Source organism: Lolium perenne, chromosome 6 (assembly GCF_019359855.2).
Source record: "Lolium perenne isolate Kyuss_39 chromosome 6, Kyuss_2.0, whole genome shotgun sequence".
Taxonomy (NCBI): Eukaryota; Viridiplantae; Streptophyta; class Magnoliopsida; order Poales; family Poaceae; genus Lolium; species Lolium perenne.
The window spans coordinates 103,057,416-103,068,562 of NC_067249.2; the positions used below are offsets into that span (position 1 = coordinate 103,057,416).

General features: G+C 41.2%; 1 long non-coding RNA gene across 3 annotated transcripts; it reads left to right on the forward strand.

Moving 5' to 3' along the window:
* The first annotated feature begins 203 nt into the window (after positions 1–203).
* LOC127307501 (uncharacterized) lies at positions 204–2,789 on the forward strand. 3 transcript variants are annotated; one of them, XR_011747146.1, is made up of 4 exons: positions 204–832; positions 913–1,192; positions 1,308–2,461; positions 2,531–2,789. It is a non-coding gene; the product is annotated as an uncharacterized lncRNA (long non-coding RNA). The 3 variants fall into 3 exon arrangements; XR_011747145.1 differs by having other exon boundaries at positions 1,308–2,070; positions 2,385–2,789; XR_011747147.1 differs by having other exon boundaries at positions 1,308–1,815; positions 2,385–2,789.
* The last annotated feature ends 8,358 nt before the right edge of the window (positions 2,790–11,147 follow it).

Consider the following 11,147-nt stretch of genomic DNA (forward strand, 5'->3'; position numbering starts at 1 on the left):
TACGTTATTTATCTCCAACTATTTGATGACGCGTGGGTCTTAGTCAGTTCCTAATTTAATTCCGTTTGCATTTTCTCTCCTTTAATCTTTACCGGTTACCGGTTGTCAAGCGTGGCTTCCGGTTAACGTGCGTTACCTTCCTAAGGAATTATTTAGAGAACAAAATCTCACGTTTGGTCTTATCCTCACCGCTTTGACCGAACATAGGAGAACAAGAAAATCCCCCGTACCTCCGCGTCTGCCTAATTTCTCGCCCACCTCCCCTTCCCTGAGCCACCGCCCATGGCGAGCTCTTCCCCGCCCGAGCTACCCTCGCCGAACTTCTTCGTGGCTGGCGGCGACGTGGGTCAGGTCCTCGGCCTCTTCTGCTGCCCCGGCCGCCTCTTTCCCGCCCGAGCTCCCCTGTCCGACCTTCTTCGTGGCTGGAGGCGGCGTGGGTCGGATCCTCGGCCTCCTCTACCGCCACGGCCGCTGCCAAGGCGGCCTAGCTTCTCCGCCGGCTGATCTGCCATGTGCGTGTTCCATGGCTACCAGGGCGTCCGCCGCGGCCGCTCCAACTGGCCACACGTCTAGCTTCTCGGTACCGGTTCCTCGATCTACATCCGTTGCACTTCGCCCAGTGTCCGTCGCGGTTTCATCTAGGAGGAAGCAGATAATAGGCGCGGGCGTGCGCGACTGCATCGTGGGAGCCTGGGTGTAAGGGCGGTGGTGATTCAAGAGCACAGACCTGCAGCGTTCAGTGGCCACGGGCCCATCTCGCCTTTCTGGTAGGCAGGTTCAAGCCGGAGCAAATAGTGCGGCGTTTGCTATCCGAAACAACTAGGAGATTTAGGTATATTTCACAGATTAGACTTTTTGATTAGTTCCGTATGTTGGTGCAACAACTCATGCCTCACTTCATTTTTCTTTTAGTTGGCTGTTACATCTTCAGGGTGCTGCTCATGATTAGGCTCCAAGCTGTGGTTCGAATCAGCACAAGTTCCAGGCCGGTCACTGTTCAGTTCAGTTGCTCACCTGATAGATATGAGGGTTGCAATCCTCAGAGATGTTGTTCTCTTGCTGCAAGTGGTTAAAGAAGTACTGCCCCAGCTAATCGGCATTAATACTGCACATACAGTTCTGATCTAACCAAAGAAAACTGAACTTCATGATTATATTCGTTTATTAGGACAAGCAACGTTGATAACATGCTGTAAGTGAAAATTCTACAGTGTAGAGAGAGCCTCACATTTCATTATGAACATGCTTATTTGAACTTTCACTTGCTACCATGCAGTTTCATGTTATTTTATTGTCACATTGTTCAGGTATTCCTAGAAGAGTTTAGGTTTTCTCAAAAGTAAGAAGTGCCCAGGATTTTTGCTCCCATATGTGGATATCGAATTTCCTGAGGTATCGTGAAGCATCGTCTGAGAGATTTCTCATTCCCTGTGATGGTACGTTTGTCTTTATTTTTTGAAGTGAAGATTCGTTTATTCTTCGGGCTTTGTGTGATCCTTCTTCATGTTCACGGTTTGATTTTGGCTTTCGTATTGGTTGTAAATTGGTTGATGTTTGTAGGGTTCAGCTGGCACTTCTGTATATAGTATACAGAAGCAGAACATTGGCCTGATTATGAAGAACTTGCATAATTTTGTTTATGTGCATTAGTTTACCTTCAGTGGATCTGACCTGCCGCTGCCCATTATTCCCTCCCAAGGCATAATTATGAAGAACTTGCACAGATTATTATTAGTGCAACCAACTCAAAATTGATATTGGAGATACTTCATTCTTTCAATGTCAGTTTGGCTGGACATGTTGAAAATTATCTTGGTCAGATCTCCCATTCTCCTCCTTTACCATGTGTTATCATAAGCGTCAGTTTTTATTTTTCAGTCTGTGGAGAAGGATGTTAGGACATACTCTACCTTTTATTATCAATCCCAGCGTGTATGACTTCCAGATGCAATTTTTTTTTTTTGGAAAATGTGCAGAAATTCACAATCACACTACAAGTTTGCAATACGCAATAACTATAGACTGTAGTTGAAGGAAAATATGATAACACACATGTGTGTTTGATTTAAGGTACAAAATTCATCAATCAATCCGTACATAAGTTTCTCAGTGTATCTTCCAAATTATATGCTATCTATTTATATTGACCAAGGAATAACAAAATCATAAAGTTACATGTACGCACTCTTCGTAAATTGAAGCAGTTTGTATGAATAAATAGATTTTTTTTTTTACAACTTGCACATGTTCGCCCTTAAACTGTGGCCAGGTATTAGACTATTGCCGTCCTCGGTTGAGGCAATTATACACTAGACTAACTAAATATTGCATCTTATTATGAGATTCCTCATTTGATTTACGGAGTAGTATTGTTCCCTTTTCAGATTCATTACCTATTTCCACTTCATTGTTAGCTGAATGTTTCCACTTCATATGTCTTATAATTGCTTCCCAATTCTCGGTTAGTATGCATTAATTTTGGAATTCATTGAAAGTAGATGCATTAGAGAAGCTAATTTTTTTAATTCAGGTGTCGGCTGCCTGATGAAAATAGGAGTGGCCTAAACATGGATGTCTGTTCACGAATCGAGAATTACCTGAGACCTACATGATTATGTTATTTTGTTCCGCTGAAGAACATGTAGATCTTGAACTTAGTACTTGAGAGCTAAACTCATGTACAACTAAACTTACTCTTTACACATTTTAATTGTATACTGTACAACTCAAATGGACGTACTGCTCAAATAACTGTGAGACGGATTTTTGAAATTGTTAATTTGTGATCATGATATGTGTTCAGCTGTGTTCCCAACAAACTATTCAGCCAAGTCAACTGCTTCCTAATCCGGGACACTAACCCTCTAAAGCTTCTCATGCTTGCTTCATTTTTTTTATATAAAAAGACTGGCTGACTCCACAAGTGTTTAGTTTTCTATTCGCATTCATTCCCTATATTTAACGCATCAACTATGAAAACTGTGAATTGCATGCGTAGTTGTGTTAACAAATATATTTTTATAACCTAAAACCTCTTGACATATCCCTAATGCGCCCTCCAGACTCTAGAGTGCAGAGCCTATTACTGTGATAGAATCCCTAGCATGCTACTATTCTTTCTCTTATTGGCAAGATTTATTGTTGAACAAACCATTCTGCATATTTTTATGATTTCTGCTGCCTGGGTATTTTTTTCTGCTTTGTAAGCCCTTGGTTTTGGAATTCAAAAGTCGTGCCCAATCACCTTACCAAATCTGAATGTGCATGCATGCCAATTTCGGATCCATCAGGAAGAGGCTTTAAATCACATGTAAATATCCAGCTAGGGCCTATATCCAGCCTTAAGGCAAGACACTGTGTAAATTAACCTTCAGACTAAAAGTTTATTTTGCTGATAGATCTGCCACTAGAAAATATCTGACATGCTGTCGATCTGATTACTTTATGGACAGTATCTATTGTTAAGTTCACCAACTGCTATTGATTTCTCGGTTTACATATTCGTATAGTGTGGCAGGTACTACATATTGAGAAGAACATGCAGCGACCAATAGCTCTCAATGGTTCCATTAGCCCATATCCAACAGATTAATAAGATGCACCTCTGACATGAGGCTGACAGATCACATTCAGATTAGTAGTTGTAGAATTATCAATGCAGTGCTCACACCGAAGCTTTTAGACATTGCCCCCCTGAAGCATCGATGTAGGTAATTAGAGAGAGTAGGGAAGATGAGAATGGGAGAGAATTATGTCGAATAATAGTGTTGAAGTATTCTCCAACTCGGTATCCTGCTTGTGAGATATCCAGTCTATTAAGAGTACATTTTGTAGGAGAAATGATAAAGCATGTTTTATTTCTGAACTTGTGATCATCCTAGATTTCCATGACAGAAAGACACATTCAACATTGTTCTGGAATTCTATTTGTCACTCCTAACAGCAAGTCACTATATAATGTACTTATTCACTGTCACCCTTTCAACCCACCACTTACATGCTAAAAAAGGTACGGGCGCGGCGTGCCGCCGCGCTTATGCTTCCTAGTAAGTACTAACCATGATTGTCCTCAACTTCGCAATGTAACCCTGTCAACGGAAGGGTCCAGCTAGAATTCGATATAGGCGACAAATGCATGTAGAGATCCCGACACAAAAAGCATTCATCTTATACAGTGTAATTACCCTACAATGGCTTAAGGGTCCTCGGAGTTAATGTGAAGCAGCTTTTAAGCCTTTAATTCATGATAAAATAATCGAGCTTTAATATTATTTGATAGTACTCCAGTACATTTACTAGATTAAAAGATACACGTTATTTTTTTTGTCTTATAAGGTTTATAAGTATAAATAGACAATTCAATAAAATGTTTCACACTCGGCGTAGGGATTTAAACGAACGGATGCCCTTTGATCTAATGGGCACCGTAGCAACGCACGGGTTTTGTGCTAGTTTATCATTATACTTGGACGGTAGCCAAATTCAAAATCTCATAGCGGCAAAACTTCCCGCCCACAAAATACAAAAATTTCACACGCTTCCAAATTCCCGTTCTACCCCTGTGGAGATGACAGCAAAGTCGGTTGGTGGGGGGTATGCCCATCATTTTTTGGATCACCACCTCCCTAGCCCGGAAACCTCCCCAAAAAAATTCATTTCCCTCAGACCACCCACCGGAACTTCCCAAGTCCCTCTCTCCCACCTCCACGACCACCGCACCGGAACATCCCCGCCGGATTTCCCTGGCCTACCCGAGCCCTCGTGATCCTCGTCATCCGGCTGCCTGCCGGAGCCGCTTCATCGACGCCTTCATCAACCGGACCGGATCATCCCCGCCGAACCTCGAAACCTTATACTCATCCAGCAGTCTACCGCAGTCGCTTCAGCTGCGGTATCGTCCACCCCACCGGAGCCGCTTCGCCGGATCCGTCTTCCACCGCATCGGATCTTGCTCACCGACACCGCTGTGCATGAACCGGATCTGCTTCATCAGCGCCGTGCATGATCTAAACTCTTCTACTGTCGCTTTTCTATTGCTTGCCTGCAAGTTCTTGTTTAATCTTGGGGGAACCTGTTTGTGCTAACGACGCGCCGTTATGTTTTTGCAGATGAGATGAGTAACCATGAAGTGTAATGGCCGTCTCTCCAACCCAAAGTAGCACATGTAGCGTACTTCATCACCGGATCTATCAACCCCAGGAAGATCTGCTGTGACTCCCACAGAGTGCTTCTCCTAATGTAAGTCCCTTGTTTTAGCGCCATGTTCTGGGTTCAGATGCTTGTTTGCCTGAAGCTCTTTTAGTTCATTCCTAGCTATGACCGTAATACCTTGCTATTTTCTACTTCATTGCTAACTTTAAGCGATTGAACATTTTGGTTTGCATTCCCTGCTCTGTAGATGTAGCCATCATAACTTCTATCTTGCTCAGTCGTTGTTACAAAAATTATAGGCTGCTACTATTTTGTTCATGCCAATCTTGTTCTCCATGAACATGTTGGTTTGTATTTCCTGTACTAGAGGTGATGCCATTGTTATTTCTATCTACTTCGTCGTAAGCTAACAAATTAACTGCATATATGTGTTGCTCATTACAACTTTATATCCCGAAACAAATTGATTTGTTTCCCTTATCTACAAGTTTATGAGTGATGCCATTATAACTCCTATCTGTTTTATTCCTAGCTATTATAGTAACATCCTGCTACTATTTAGTTCATGGCCAATTTTAAGTAATTGCACATGTTGGTTCGCATTCCCTGCTCTATAGCTTTTGGCATCGTAACTTCTATATTTGGTTTACATTCCCTGCTCTGTAGATCTAGCCATCATAACTTTATCTTGCTCAGTCGTTGTTACAAAAATTATGGCCTGCTACTATGTTGTTTGTGCCAATTTTTTACTCCATGAACATGTTGGCTTGCATTCCCTGTACTACAGGTGATGCCATTGTTTTGTATCTAGTTCACTGTAAGCTAACAAAGTAAGGACTTAGTTTGGCATGCTATCACTCTGCTATCTAGCCTGTAGTACAAATAAACTTGTCATACTACTAGATAATAATTTTGCGTGCCATCTTGTTCTTCAAAAGCTGCATTATTGACTTGTTTCTCTGACTTGGCATGACGCTCACATATGGAATGCTGAACATATTGGTTTGCATTCCCACTTATACAAGTTCACAGGTGATCCCACTATATTCTGTATCTGGTTCATCCTAAGCTCCAGCATTAACTATCCTCTATGTGTTGCTCATTACAAGTTTATATCCCGAAACATCTTGATTTGCATCCCCTTCACTATAAGTTCAGGAGTATTATTTAGTTCACGGCCAAAATGAAGTAATTGCACTTGGCACATGTTGGTTCACATTCCCTCCTCTTTAGCTTTTGCCATCGTAACTTCTATTTTTGGTTTACATTCCCTGCTCTGTAGATGTAGCCATCATAACTTCATCTGGCTCGATCGTTGTTACAAAATTTATAGCTTTGCTACTATGTTGTTCATGCCAATTTTGTACTCCCCGAACATGTTGGTTTGCATGGGACTCGATAGTAAGCCTATTTGTTTCATTCTAACATGCTTTGTTATATTGGCTATTGGTATGCGGCATGCACTCTTTGTTTGCTTATTGTGCGCATTACAATGATCTTGTTATAACGACGAAATGATGAGTTCCAAATTCTTTGGCAAACAATATTGTAGTGTCTTTTCCTTTCCATTATTGCTGTCTTAACTTGTAATGTCTTTGTTTTAGATATAGGTGCTGCATGGACAACTTAAAAGATTGCCGGATCGCTTCATTGTATTGCTAGGTTTAATTACCATTCAATTTCTCTGGGTTCTGTAATATTTTTTCAATGCCTTGCAGCTGATGTAATATTTAGTTAGCTTTTATAGTTCTTTCGCGCATTTTTTCTTTGGTGCTTGTGGTAAGTGAGGCTATCCGACAGAAATCAATGCTGCGTAAATATTCTCAGTATCTAAATCACGAATTCCCATCCCTTAAACGGCCCAATTAAGCGAAATCACATATGTGCTGGTGATGCGTGTAGTTGACACGTCCGTTGGGAACCCCAAGAGGAAGGTGTGATGCGCACAGTAGCAAGTTTCCCTCAGTTAGAAACCAAGGTTTAGTCGAACCAGTAGGAGTCAAGAAGCACGTTGAAGGTTGATGGCGCAGGAGTGTAGTGCGGCGCAACACCAGGGATTCCGGCGCCAATGTGGAACCTGCACAACACAATCACAGAACTTTGCCCCAACGTAACAGCGAGGTTGTCAATCTCACCGGCTTGCTGTAAACAAAGGATTAGATGTATAGTGTGGATGATGATGTTTGTTTGCGAAGAACAGTAAAGAACAATTGCAGTAGATTGTATTTCAGATGTAAAGAATAGGACCGGGGTCCACAGTTCACTAGTGGTGTCTCTCCCATAAGATAGCAGATGTTGGGTGAACAAATTACAGTTGGGAAAGTGACAAATAAAGAAGGCATAACAATGCACATACATATATCATGATGAGTACTATGAGATTTAATCAGGGCATTACGATAAAGTACATAGACCGCCATCCAGCATGCATCTATGCCTAAAAAGTCCACCTTCAGGTTATCATCCGAACCCCCTCCAGTATTAAGTTGTAAACAACAGACAATTGCATTAAGTATGGTGCGTAATGTAATCAACACAAATATCCTTAGACAAAGCATCGATGTTTTATCCCTAGTGGCAACAGCACATCCACAACCTTAGAACTTTCTGTCACTGTCCTAGATTTAATGGAGGCATGAACCCACTATCGAGCATAAATACTCCCTCTTGGAGTCACAAGTATCAACTTGCCAGAGCCTCTACTAGCAACAGAGAGCATGCAAGAACATAAATAACATATATGATAGATTGATAATCAACTTGACATAGTATTCAATATCCATCGGATCCCAACAAACACATCATGTAGGATTACAAATAGACGATCTTGATCATGATAGGCAGCTCACAAGATCGAACATGATAGCACAATTAGGAGAAGACGACCATCTAGCTACTGCTATGGACCCATAGTCCAGGGGTGAACTACTCACACATCGATCCGGAGGCGATCATGGCGATGAAGAGACCTCCGGGAGATGATTCCCCTCTCCGGCCGGGTGCCGGAGGCGATCTCCTGAATCCCCCGAGATGGGATTGGCGGCGGCGGCGTCTCTGGAAGGTTTTCCGTATCGTGGCTCTCGGTACTGGGGGTTTCGCGACGGAGGCTTTAAGTAGGCGGAAGGGCAGGTCAGGAGGCCACACGAGGGCCCCACACGCCAGGGCCACGCGGCCAGCACCTGGGCCGCGCCGCCCTGTTGTGGCGGCGCCTCATGGCCCCACTTCGTCTCTCCCTCGGACTTCTGGAAGCTTCGTGCAAAAATAGGCCCCTGGGCGTTGATTTCGTCCAATTCCGAGAATATTTCCTTACTAGGATTTCTGAAACCAAAAACAGCTTAAAACAAAGAATCGGCTCTTCGGCATCTCGTCAATAGGTTAGTGCCGGAAAATGCATAAATATGACATATAATGTGTATAAAACATGTGAGTATCATCATAAAAGTAGCATGGAACATAAGAAATTATAGATACGTTTGGGACGTATCAAGCATCCCCAAGCTTAGTTCCTACTCGCCCTCGAGTAGGTAAACGATAACAAAGATAATTTCTGAAGTGACATGCTATCATAATCTTGATCAATACTATTGTAAAGCACATGAGATGAATGCAGCGATTCGAAGCAATGATGAAGATAATGAGTAAACAAATGAATCATATAGCAAAGACTTTTCATGAATAATACTTTCAAGACAAGCATCAATAAGTCTTGCTTAAGAGTTAACTCATAAGCAATAAATTCTTAGTAGAAAGCTTTGAAACAACACAAAGGAAGATATAAGTTTCAGCGGTTGCTTTCAACTTCAACATATTTATCTCATGGATAATTGTCAACACAAAGTAATATAACAAGTGCAATAGGTAAACATGTAAGAATCAATGCACACAGTTTACACAAGTGTTTGCTTCTAGGATAGAAAGAATAGGTAAACTGACTCAACAATAAAGTAGAAGAATGGGCCTTCGCAGAGGGAAGCATGGATTACTATTTTTGTGCTAGAGCTTTTCATTTTGAAAACATAGAAACAATTTTGTCAACGGTAGTAATAAAGCATATGTGTTATGTATAAGATATCCTATAAGTTGCAAGCCTCATGCATAGTATACTAATAGTGCTCGCACTTTGTCCTAATTAGCTTGGGTTAACACGGATTATCATTGCATAGCATATGTTTCAACCAAGTGTCACAAAGGGGTACCTCTATGCCGCCTGTACAAAGGTCTAAGGAGAAAGCTCGCATTGGATTTCTTGCTTTTGATTATTCTCAACTTAGACATCCATACCGGGACAACATAGACAACAGATAATGGACTCCTCTTTAATGCATAAGCATTCAACAACAGTTAATATTCTCATAAGAGATTGAGGATTAGCTGTCCACACTGAAACTTCCACCATGAATCATGGCTTTAGTTAGCGGCCCAATGTTCTTCTCTAACAGTATGCATACTCTAACCATTTGATTGTGAAAACCGCCCTTACATCAGACAAGACGAACATGCATAGCAACTCACATGATATTCAACAAAGGTAAAAGTTGATGGCGTCCCCAGAAAACATGGTTACCGGTCAACAGGCAACTTACTAAGAAATAAGACACATAAGTACATATTCTTCACCACGATAGTTTTTAAGCTATTTTGTCCCATGAGCTATATATTGTAAAGGCAAAGAATAGAAATTTAAAGGTAGCACTCAAGTAATGTACTTTGGAATGGCGGAGAAATACCATGTGGTAGGTAGGTATGGTGGACACAAATGGCATAGTATTTGGCTCAAGGATTTGGATGCACGAGAAGAATTCCTCTCAATACAAGGCTAGGCTAGCAAGGTTGTTTGAAGCAAACTCAAGTATGAAATGGTGCAGCAAGACTCACATATAAACATATTGTAAGCATTATAAGACTTTACATCGTCTCCTTGTTGTTCAAACACCTCAACCAGAAAATATCTAGACTTAGAGAGAACAATCATGCAAACCAAATTTTAACAAGCTCTATGTAGTTATTCATTAATAGGTACAAGGTACATGATGCAAGAGCTTAAACATGATCTATATGAGCACAACAATTGCCAAGTATCAAATTATTCAAGACATTATACCATTTACCACATGCGGCATTTTCCGTTTCCAACCATATAGCAATGAATGAAATAGTTCAAATTTCGCAATGAACATTAAAGATAAAGCTAAGAACATATGTGTTCATACGAAACAGCGGAGCGTGTCTCTCTCCCAAACAAAGAATGCTAGGATCCGATTTATTGAAACAAAACAAAAACGAACAGACGCTCCAAGTAAAGCACATAAGATGTGATGGAATAAAAATATATTCACTAGAGGAACCTGATAAGTTGTCGATGAAGAAGGGATGCCTTGGGCATCCCCAAGCTTAGACGCTTGAGTCTTCTTAAAATATGCAGGGATGAACCACGGGGGCATCCCCAAGCTTAAACTCTTCACTCTTCTTGATCATATTGTATCATCCTCCTCTCTTGACCCTTGAAAACTTCCTCCACACCAAACTCGAAACAAACTCATTAGAGGGTTAGTGCATAATTGAAAATTCATATATTCAGAGGTGACATAATCATTCTTAACACTTCTGGACATTGCACAAAGCTACTGAAAGTTAATGGAATAAAGAAATCCATCAAACATAGCAAAACAGGCAATGCGAAATAAAAGGCAGAATCTGTCAAAACAGAACAGTCCGTAAAGACGAATTTTACAGGGACACTTAACTTGCTCAGATGAAAATGCTCAAATTGAATGAAAGTTGCGTACATATCTGAGCATCACGCACGTAAATTGACAAATTTTTCTGAGTTACCTACAGAGAACCATACCCAAATTCGTGACAGCAAGAAATCTGTTTCTGCGTAGTAATCCAAATCTAGTATTGACTTTACTATCAAAGACTTTACTTGGCACAACAATGCAATAAAATAAAGATAAGGAGAGGTTGCTACAGTAGTAACAACTTCCAAGACACAA